Source organism: Rhinolophus sinicus, chromosome 18 (genome assembly GCF_057876585.1).
Source record: "Rhinolophus sinicus isolate RSI-liver-muscle chromosome 18, RSI-T2T, whole genome shotgun sequence".
In the NCBI taxonomy this organism is placed as follows: domain Eukaryota; kingdom Metazoa; phylum Chordata; class Mammalia; order Chiroptera; family Rhinolophidae; genus Rhinolophus; species Rhinolophus sinicus.
In genome coordinates, this window is record NC_142518.1 from 99,405,527 (window position 1) to 99,416,446 (window position 10,920).

A 10,920-nucleotide genomic window follows, 5' to 3' on the forward strand; every position below is an offset into this window, starting at 1 on the left:
CACAAGCAATGAAAACATCATGAACAAAGAATTGAGAAACTATTGTAGTCAAAGAACAAAATCAGGGATTAGAGCCAGAGCAATTGCTCTAAAGTCAGGTCCAATGCAGAACCATGAACCTGGCTGAGAACCTATGAAGCTCAGATATATGTCAGGAAACAGAGGGCAAAATTGATACAAGTGAACCACAAATAGTGTAAGTGCTCTGGAGGCTCATTTTTATGTGACAGTGACCAAGGCTGGAAGGATTAAGATAAACCTATTAAGATAAAAGAGGCACAGCAAGTGTAATAATAACAGCCCTTGGGTATATCCACTCTTACTAAGGGGTAAGTAGAACCTAACTGAGAAAAAAATATTGGAGAAAATTTAGCTTTGACTTACATACATATTCTTATATTTTAAATATTTATTTATTCCATTGTGGTAAGAACACTTAATATGAGATATACTTTCTTAACAAAATTTTAAAACTCATGAATAGAATATATAGAAAACAGGTAGAAAGATATATACAATAACAAGATACTTTGAGTTTGTTTGACTCCAAACCCTCAAATGGGAAAACAACTTAGAGACAGGGTTGAGGTAACATGGTGGGGCACAGATCCTGGTGCTGCACAGGAGACCCAAGCCTGGGTCCATACATATATTCTGTTGCCTGGCAGACGCAGCATTGGGGTGGGGAGGTGGGGTGATGAGAAGGTGGGAAGAGAAGGAGCTGGCCCTTAGAGAAGCTTTAGGGAAGTCCTTATTTTTCACAGCTGAGGAAAGAAAAATTACTTGGATCTTTGTACCATTATGTGTTTTATTGTAGGGCCTAAATTTTCATATGCTGTCTTGACATCTTTGAGCTTCACAAGGTCCCAAAGGCCTAACCATGAATTCCCCTGCTCTCTTTAGAGATGCCCCCACCGAGTAACAAAAGCTCCCCACCTGGATAGGTCCCCTAAAAGTCAGACCAGCTGCATTTTACCTGGTTCTCAAACTAATGGTTTCACCTCCGTGCCAGCAAATGGAATTATTCAAATAATCAATCACATCCTTCTATTAGAACCAGGGGTCACTCCATAGCCCCTGCTTGTTCACTCTAATTCTAAGTACAACCCTCTGTAGCCGTGTAACTTACAATGTCCTCTTCTAGGGCTGTCTGTTTGATGAGTAAACTTCTGGTTGATTTTATCTGTCTGATGCTGAGTGTCTTGTGCTGGTCATGTTGTAATATTTAGGGCAGAAATCCCTCTTTCACCAAGGGGCTGAATAGGAGGCAATCAAAACAGTCTTTGGAAGATAACGTTTTCCAAAATATGATCTGTGTCAGAATTACCCAGGGAATTTGTTTAAATGCATATTACATGGTTTTACACCCAAGACCTACAGAGGATTTTTCTGAGGATGGGACCTGGGAATATGCTTGTCAGCTTCTCTAGAAAGCAGATTCTGAGATGGAGATTAGAATGCACAAAGTTTATTAGGAAATGCTGCTGGGATTAAAAAAAAAAACAACAAAAAACCTGTGGGGGCACGAAGTAAAGGAAGCAGGATTGGTGTCATGCGGGGGACCCTGCTGGCTGAGCCATTTGTCATGCGAGGTGGCCTGCAGGGTCTCTGGTTCCGCTCCCCACATAAGAACACAGGATATGGTGAGGCCAAAAGGGAACACCCACGGAGCCATAGATAGGGGAATCATACCACTATATTCTCCCTGGCGGCATCCACCTCTCTGCAATCCACTCTTGCTGGCTCAGCCACCATCTTCTTGCTAGCCCCAATTTCCTGCTAGCGTAGCCACGGCAGTTATATTAGTGGCCAATGGCTCACTGGTTACAGCTGACGACCAACTAGCCACAGCTGATGGCCATTCAGTCACAGTTGATGGCCATTTACTACCGGAACCAGCACCTTTCCACGTGAGGCTGAGAGCCTGGAAACTGCACTCCTGGCTCTGTCCCCATAATTGGGCAGAGAGAGAATATGGGCTGTGATCAGGTCTCAGGAAAGCTCAACTGATCCCACAGTGAACTCTGAAGCAGAGATGGCCTTTTAGAGTTGCCCGGCGTTGGGGCAAGGGCACCAGGGCTTTATAGTCTGTCATCTATCAGTCATTTCATGTGTGTTGAACCCAAGATGGTAAACTTAACCTTGGGTACAGCAGCTTTCTCCAGCTGAAGGAAATTCCTAGACAGGGCTGACAACTGAGCAGTACTCCCGGCTGCTGGGATACAAGTTTTTTAGGTCTGAGAATGGGCTTGATGTCATATTCCACCTTCCACTACAGTCTGTATCTTATGGTGCTCAGATCTACTTCTTCATATAAGTAATGGAAACAACTCCTCTAGGATTCTGCTGGGCCTCTATTCCTGGGGAAACTTATAAGAGGGTTAATGGGATAAACTCCAGTGCTGCTACAGCTGGACTCAAGGCCATAATGATGTTCATCTTCTTCCCACTGTACTACCAATTATAGACTCCCCAAAACCGCAGCTAACTCAACTGCAAATCTTGATGGTTTAATTGGTGGCATGACCCAGACCCCCATCCTTGAGTGGTCACCATGCCTTTCTCAGGCCATGACTGCTGCATTTGTCCATTTATCTTCAAATTCACCATCCCCAAAGTATATCTTACACATATCCCAGTGATGGAAAGGAACACGCAGAGAAAGTGTTTCTGAGGCAGTAGAAAATATTGGGTAAGAGTGCAGAGTCCTGGCTTCAAATCTTGTTTCATCACTTACTAGTTGTGTGATCAATTTCAGTTTTTTTCCTGATTTATAGAATAACAATAATACGTACAGTATTGGGGCTGTGAAGGTTAAATGATATTAAGCATGTAAAATGCTTAGGATAAGGAATCAACAAATATCAGTTCATAGTTATTACATTATCTAAGAGTAATGATTTAGAGATGGTTTCCTTTAGCTTTATACCAGACAAATAAGAATATACTGGATGCCCTTTCTGTAGCTTCTTCTTACTTCCAAGCCTGATCTCAGAACGCAAAAAGGCCAAATCCAGTTGTGTCCACTGCTGGTCATATGCTATCCTGATGGAGTGGGGTTGTCTTCCTCTTCCTTCTTTGTTATTCCTACTTTCTCAGGTTCATAATCTGGAGTGGTGGCTGAGCTAGCACCAGGGCATGTCTATGTGAAGCTCTTTTTTCCACTACAGGAAGGAAAGTCGAAAGAAGTCCTCTATTATATGGCTTTTAAGCAGGTCATTCCTGACCACTTGTTCTTCTTTCCAGTGGGCATCATATTACTTTGCTATGCACTCATAAGAGACATGGATTTTGTTTCTTCAGATGCAGAAACTTCTCCTGAACATCTGTCATTTACCAACCTATGCTTTTGGGTCAGAAGCAGATGTTATATAAAGTACTGCTTTGCGGGGACATAGCTTCTTAAGAAAACACTTAGCCATATAAGTATGCTGATGATGTGTCTCCATCAGCTGAGTTGGCATAAGCCCTTACTCGTGGCAATGGGATAAAGAGGGCTTATTTAACCTTCCTTTGCACTTGTCTCATAGAAATGTTCTGAAGGCTAGTGTCCACAATTACACTTATTTCAAAATTGAAAATTCAGGGCCACCCTTCCCCCCATTTTCCTTATGATGTTACTATCAGGATTTCCATGCAAAATCATAGAAATTTCAGAGAAGAGAGATTAAGCTTACATATAGAAAATTGTTTAGTTACTTCTTATACAGAATTCAGTTTACCTCTGTAGTCTGTGATTGTTTGGGCATTTTTAGATAATAAATATGCATAATGGGGCCCCATGTCACCCAGGAGTGAGCTGAATAAATTTGCACTGCCTGGCAGACCCCTAGGAACCCAACTGTGTCTTTCTGAGCATGTCTCTCAATTTTTGAAGCAGTGATTCTCAATTTCACACACTAGGAACACCCAGGAAGATTTTTTAAATTGTCAGGGTGCACTCCTTGAAAATTCTGGTTTACGTAGTCTTGGTATGACATGGGCATCTAGATTTTTAAAAACTTCCAGGATGATTTTTTTCTAGGTTGAAAACCCTGCTCTAGTGCTAAGGAAGGCTGAAGAGTAAGACTTCCGTCATGACAGAGAGGTAAAGAGTGTATAATTAGGTTGAACTCTGTCCCCCTGCAAAAAGAAATATGTTGGAGCCCTAACACTCAATTACCTCAGAAGGTGATGCTATTTGGAGATAGGGTCTTTACAGAGGTAATCAAGTTAAAATGAGGTCAGGATAGTGAGCCCTAATCCAGTATGGCTGGTGTCCTTATAAAAAGGGGGAATTTGGATACAGAGACAGACACGCAAAACAGAAGACAATGTGAAGAGACACAGGGAGAAGACGGCCATCTGGAAGCCAAGGAGAGTGGTCTGGAACAGAGCCTTCCCTCGCAGGCCTCAAGAAGAACCAACCTTGCCAATATCTTGACCTTGGACTTCTAACCTCCAGAACTGTGAGACAATAAATTTCTGTTGTTTAGGCCACTCAGTTTGTAGTACTTTGCTACAGCAGCCCTAGCACACTAAAATTGTAGAATGTGGGTCTCACTGACCCCCAACTAATAATCTTCCACTGTTATGTAAAAGTTACATTTTGCAGGCACATGCTGTCTGGCTTTATTACTCCTTACTCTTCCTTGTGTTTATCTTCTAGTAACTTCCTAGTCTATTCATCATATTTATTCAAGTTTCCTAACCTTCTTCATTGTCCTAAGTGCTGTCACTATCCTGTAAGATTTCATTGTCCACACAGACAACCAATTAGACAGTTCCTTGTCCTCTTTAGCTAGTGACCCTTATTTCTGTTTCACTTCAGCTATCCTATGGTCACCCTATGGACCTTGTTACCACCAAGAATGTTTCCACCTATGAAATTGTAATCTTAGGTAGCTGATTCATTGACTGCAAGTGAAGAGCACAAGGTAATCTTCCCTGCTGTTTCTAGTTGAAAACCACCAGGTAAAATTAAACTACTACCTTACTGGATCCCTTGTGCCTTCATTACTGCCACATCTGCTAGAAGGCTGCAGTGAATGAAGAAGGGAAATCTAGGACATCTTGCAGCTTCTTTCAAGGCTCCTTTGGCTGGCATGACTAAGATTCCTCCAGTTATTAAACATCACTTCCATATTGTCTTGCTCTGTACCACACCCTTTTGAGAAAACTAATTGTTTCATTGTTTATGTTAATACATTTGTGAGCTTGATCAATCTAGTGATCTGGATTTGTATTGAATATTTTAGAGGACAGTGAAAGCCCATGTTTAGTCAGAGAGGCGTTCTTATCTCCTTCATCCTTTTCCTAATAACAACACTTTGTTCCTTTGGTGCACTCCACTTATGTGGTTTGGGAAAAGCTACTAATCAAGTTTGAGCCACCTACCTGCCACCCCAAGCTACTGGCTGTGAATTTGGCCTAGGTCTGGGCAGAGTACCCCAAACACAGGGATTGGTTCAGGGATGATCTTATTACCTGGATAGGGTCACTCATAATTCTCCCTGAGACTTTTCTCCTGGAGTTAGCAGGGCAGCTTCCATTTTCCTCTGTAGTTGCTAAGCTGAGCAGATGTGAGGGAAGGCATCTTCCCTGACATATGAACAAAGCTTATTTGAAGAGTAGAGCCTAAACAGATGGAAGCAGAGCAAAGAGATGAAGCGAGAGAAAGAGAGAGACCAAACCCTGAATACAGCATCTCAAGCACTTGATCTGCTTGAAGCAGCTCCGCTTTGTTTCCAAAGCTGATCTAAATGGATCTCGATCTCTCTCTCTCTCTCTCTCTCTCTCTCTCTCTCTCTCTCTCTCTCTCTCTCTCTCTCTCTCTCTCTCACACACACACACACACACGTAAAAGCCCTGAGTAATACAGAAGGGTACATTACCTGATGTAGTCCCAAGTAGAGAGAACCGGGTGGGGGGGGGAATCCAAGCCCATGTCCTAGAGAGGAAGCCTAAAGTCAGGAGCCAAAAAGATCAGATAGCCAAAATACCAATGGAGGGAGCAAGAATTATGGGAAACAACAGAACTAAGAGATGTGAAATGGATGGAGGGTTAATTAGAAGTGAGTGAAAAATCTGAAATAAAGAAGGGCCTGATGATGTTTGGCTTCCCTTTAAGGATCCGTGGGTTTGTGTGTTCTGGAATTGTCAAGTGGGCTTAAAGACACAGAACCAAGGGAGGTTGCTCTGTTCTACTTTCAATCCCTGACAGGTAGAATGTGACTCGCCTTCCTTCATGAAAGGCTGAAATATATTCTAGGACCTTTTTGAAAAGTAAGGCTTATTGCTTCCATTTCTGGTCCATACCCTTTCTAGTGAAATAAATTATGCATTAGAAATGGCAATGACATTGTTGGGAATATAGTATCTATTTCACTTTAGTTTCCTGTCTTGAGTTGTAGGCATTGGTTGAAGAGTGGGGTTAAGCAGATTAGTAGTAGCATTAATTCAACAAACATCTATTGAGTTCCCACTGTATATAGTTACTGTGCTATACAGGAAATGAGACTATGGCAATGAGTAACACGGATGTGAATCCTATTCTCATGAGAAATCTGCAAGGTTGCTACTGAGACACCTGATGGGATGGCCTTATGAGGAGGGTTCCTTTGTTGTAAGGAGCTTTTTACCTCTTGCTGCTTTCAAAATTCTCAATTAAAATTTTTTTTCAGTTTTATTATAATGTGCCTCATTGGGTTGAATTAATATGAGCTTATATACCTGGATGTCCACATCATTCCCTAGATTTGGAAAGTTCTCAGCCATTTACTTCCTTTAAAAAGTTTTCAGCCCGTTTCTTTCTCACTTCCCCTTCTGGTCCTCCCATAATGTGTATATTGCTCCCTGCAAATCAAAACTAGAACTACCATATGACCCAGCAATACCATTTCTGAATATATAGCCAAAGGAAATGAAATCGCTATATCAAAGGGACATCTGCACTTCCAGGTTCATTGCAGCATTATTCACAATAGCCAAGATATTGGCACATCCATCAACAGATGAATTGATAAACAAAATATGGTATACATACAATGGAATATTATTCAGCCTGAAAAAGAAGCAAATCCCAGGGCAGCCAGTTAGCTCAGTTGGTTAGAGTGCCATGCTCATAACACCAGGGTTGCCAGTTCGATCCCTGCATGGGCCAGTATGAGCTGCTCCCTCCACAACTGGATTAAAACAACTACTTGACTTGGAGCTGATGGATCCTGGAAAAACACTTAAAATAAATAATTTTTTTTTTTAAAAAAGAAACAAATCCCACCTTTTGCTATAATAGGATTAACCTAGAGTACATTATACTAAGTAAAATAAGTCAGACAGAGAAAGACAAATATTGTATGTTCTCACTTATATGTGGAATGAAAAAAAAAGAAAAAGTCAAATTCATAGAAACAGAGAGTAAAAGGATCTGTATGGTTCCCAGGGGCTGGGGGGTGGGAAAAATGGGGGAGGTATTGGTCAAAGGGTATAAACTTTCAATACTAAGATGAATAAGTTCTGGGGATCTAATGTACAGCATGGTGACTACTGTGTTTCCCCGAAAATAAGACCTAGCTGGACAATCAGCTCTAATGCGTCTTTTGGAGCAAAAATTAATATAAGACCCAGTCTTATTTTACTATAAGACTGGGTCTTATATAACATAACATAACATAACATAACATAACATAACATAACATAACATAATACCAGATCTTATATTAATTTTTGCTCCAAAAGATGCATTAGAGCTAATTGTCCAGCTAGGTCTTATTTTCGGGGAAACACGGTATAATTAATAATACTGTATTATATACTTGAAATTTGCTAAGAGAGTAGATGTTAAGCATTCCAACCACAAAAAAAGGTAACTATGTGATGGATGTGTTAATAACTTGATTATGGTAATCATGTCACAATGTTTACATATATCAAATCTTCATATTCTTCACTTTAAATATGTGTAATTTTATTTGTCAATTATACCTCAGTAAGGCTAGGGAAAAATGACATTAGTTATGCCATAGACATCATGAGATATTCTGGTCAACTTTGACACTCTTGAAAATACGCTTTCACTCATTGCCAGAGCAAATTCTAGGCACCTCCTGAGATCCAGCTTTGTGCGCATTGAGGTGCTTTAAGGTGGTTCTGGTAGGCAAAGGATTAGCTAGCAGACAATGGTTTCTTCGGTAGGCAGAATAATGATGCCCCCAAAACGTTCATGTTCTAATCCCCAGCACCTGTGAATATGTTACCCTTATGAGGCAATAATGATTTTGCAGGTGTGATTAAGTTAAAGATCTTGGAATGGGGAGATTATCCTGGATTATCTGTGTGGTCTAAATCTAATTACAAGGATTCTTGTAAATGGGAAGTAGGAAGGGAGGGTTAGAGTGAGAGAGAGATTTGAAATGCTATGTTGTTGACTTAGAAAATGGAGAGGGAAAGCCATGAGCCAAGGAAAGCTGGGAAGGGAAGGAAATGGATTCTCCCATATAGCTTCTAGAAGGAACGTAGCCCTGATGACACCTTGATTTTCACCCACTGAGACCCATTTTGGACTTCTGACCTCCACTATTGTAAGATAACAAATTTGTTGTTTATGGACACTAAGTATGTAGTAATTTGCTAAAGCAGCAATAGGAAGCTAATCCAGCCCCCAAAGATTATGATGTGAAGGCTGCAATAGTCCTACCATAGTTGGAGTTCCCTGTTTTACTTAACAGAACTGGGACTTCAACAGAGGGGCCTGAGGATCTGATGAATGCTTCTTCCAGATTATCCCAGAGGATCTGGCCTTCTGACCTTGATAATGATTCTATTTGGGGGCATGTGTATGATACTGTATTCAGTCCTTTGTCATATACTTTGGGGGAATCTACTTTGTATCTGGTATCATGTTGGACTCTGTGAATATGAGGATGAACCAGGCATGATTCTGCCATTAAGGAGCAACCAGTTTCATATACAAGTCAATTACATCATTGTGATAATGTGCTAAAATAGGCAAGCTCAAGGCCCTGGGGAGAAGGCGACCTCACCTAGCTTGTGCTAAGTGAGAGAAGGTTCCTGGAGGAAAGTGAAATCTAAGCTAAAAGTTTAACTGTGGGCTAGTAATAGGGAGCAATGTGGGAATGTAGGAGGTGGGAGAGGTAATGGAAAGTAGATATGCCCCTAAGCACCAAGTCAATTACAGTTATGGTGTGGGAAAATGCCTCTTTCTTAGTTTAAAATGATCTGCTGATTTTCAGAGTATTTGTTCAAGATTCCAGGAATGTCAGGGAGTTGGGAAAAGAGTCATACAGGCATCATCAAATGCAAAGTTAGGTTTTCAGACCACCTAGTCAGCATTCTTGATTGTAAACAACAGAAACAGTCTCTGATTGGGTTTAAAAGTTAAGGATTTATGGGAAAGATGTTGGGAATCAATATCAGTGCTGGCAAACCAGGGTGGGACGAAAGCCTTCACAAAGCTCAGTGGTCAGAGTTCCAGCTAACATAGAAATGGAGTGTAGATGCTGGGCAGTCAATCAGCTGCCCTGCTGCCCAATACATAATAGAGTGGTACATTATAGGTTTCCAGCCAGATCAGACCAAGAATGATATGGAATGTGGGTGGTAGGTATTGGCTGGTTGCAGCCACTGGAGGGGTTCCTCAGGCTGAGCTCTTCAAGGATGACTTGTGACTGACAGGGCTGCTCAGCCACAAGTATCCATCTATCTTGACCATCTAAGGTCAGGCTCTAGGAGCCACCTGGTTAGGGTGATGCTCTCTTTGGTGATGTTCTTACTACTACTCCCACCACTTGGTAGCTTCCAAAATGCCTGTTTTTTTTGTGCCACCTACTTCAGAGATTGAGAATATTTGATTGGTCTAGTACAGATTATATGTCCATGACCTGGTCCCATGGGCAGGAAGAATAAGTATATTGCCTTTTCAGTTTCCTTTATGGGATCTGGAACCCTGCTCCACAATGAGGTTAATGATGGGAGACTTGCCAAACATAAGAATGGGATGTGGGAGTAACCCGTGGGCGCAGGAGCACCTCTGGGAGCCCCACAAGCCACGCCTCAGGCCGCTGGCGCCCGTCAGTGTGGCGGGTCAGAGCTTAGGGCTCCACGGCCTCCCCGCCACTTCTGTCTCTCCTTACTCCTGTGACATAACCCTTTGCCCAGTCGAGGCCAGGCGGAGGGCACGAGCAGCCCCAACAGCAGCGCCAGGAGTGGTGCCAGAAGAGCAGCCTCTGCTTCTCCTCGAACCCCATTGGTGGGACTTGCTAGCCGCCGCCATCATGGTGAGCTGAGGAGGAGGCCCAAGGGACACAAGACCGGTGGGGTTCTCCAAGGTGGCCAAAACTCGGCTTTTGGAAGGGAGAGGGCGGAGAGGAGCAGAAAGCAGGGGTCTCCCGGGCTTTCCTGTCTGAGGCGCCGGCCTGGCCAGAGGTCTGAGGTTGTAGGTAGCAGCGGCCATCCAGGCGGGCACAGCGCGGCCTACATGGCACCGCAGGGCAAAGAGGAGGGGTGTGGTGGAAGGGTACAGCCCAGGGGACCCGCTCCCATAGCCCGCGGGCGGACCACATGCAAAGCCCCTTCACTCCATACCCACCTCCCGCCACGGCGCGACCTAGACTGTGGAGAATCGGCTGGGTTCTCCACCCGAGGAGTTGTGGGGTGGGGGACTATCCTGTTTCCGCCCCACCCCCACCTCACCCCCACCTCACAGCCTCCCTTCCCGCGCTTACTCTCTGGAGACAAGACAGGAGGCCGCGCGGCCTCCAGGAGATGGCGTCGGGCCTGCAGCCACCAGAACACCACATGGCGCCGGCTTTCTGGGGGACGTGCTCATTATCTTTTGAGGGTCGGAGTTCCCTTTGGAAGTGGCTCCTTCCCAGGTCCTTGTGAGGGTTGGGGTGGTGTGTTCGTGGGGGGTACGAAGGGGCC

General features: G+C 43.3%; 1 pseudogene; it reads right to left on the reverse strand.

The window, feature by feature from the left end:
* Positions 1–10,450, reverse strand: part of LOC109457507 (non-histone chromosomal protein HMG-17 pseudogene) — a 139,215-nt pseudogene extending 128,765 nt beyond the window's left edge.
* Positions 10,451–10,920: the final 470 nt, after the last annotated feature.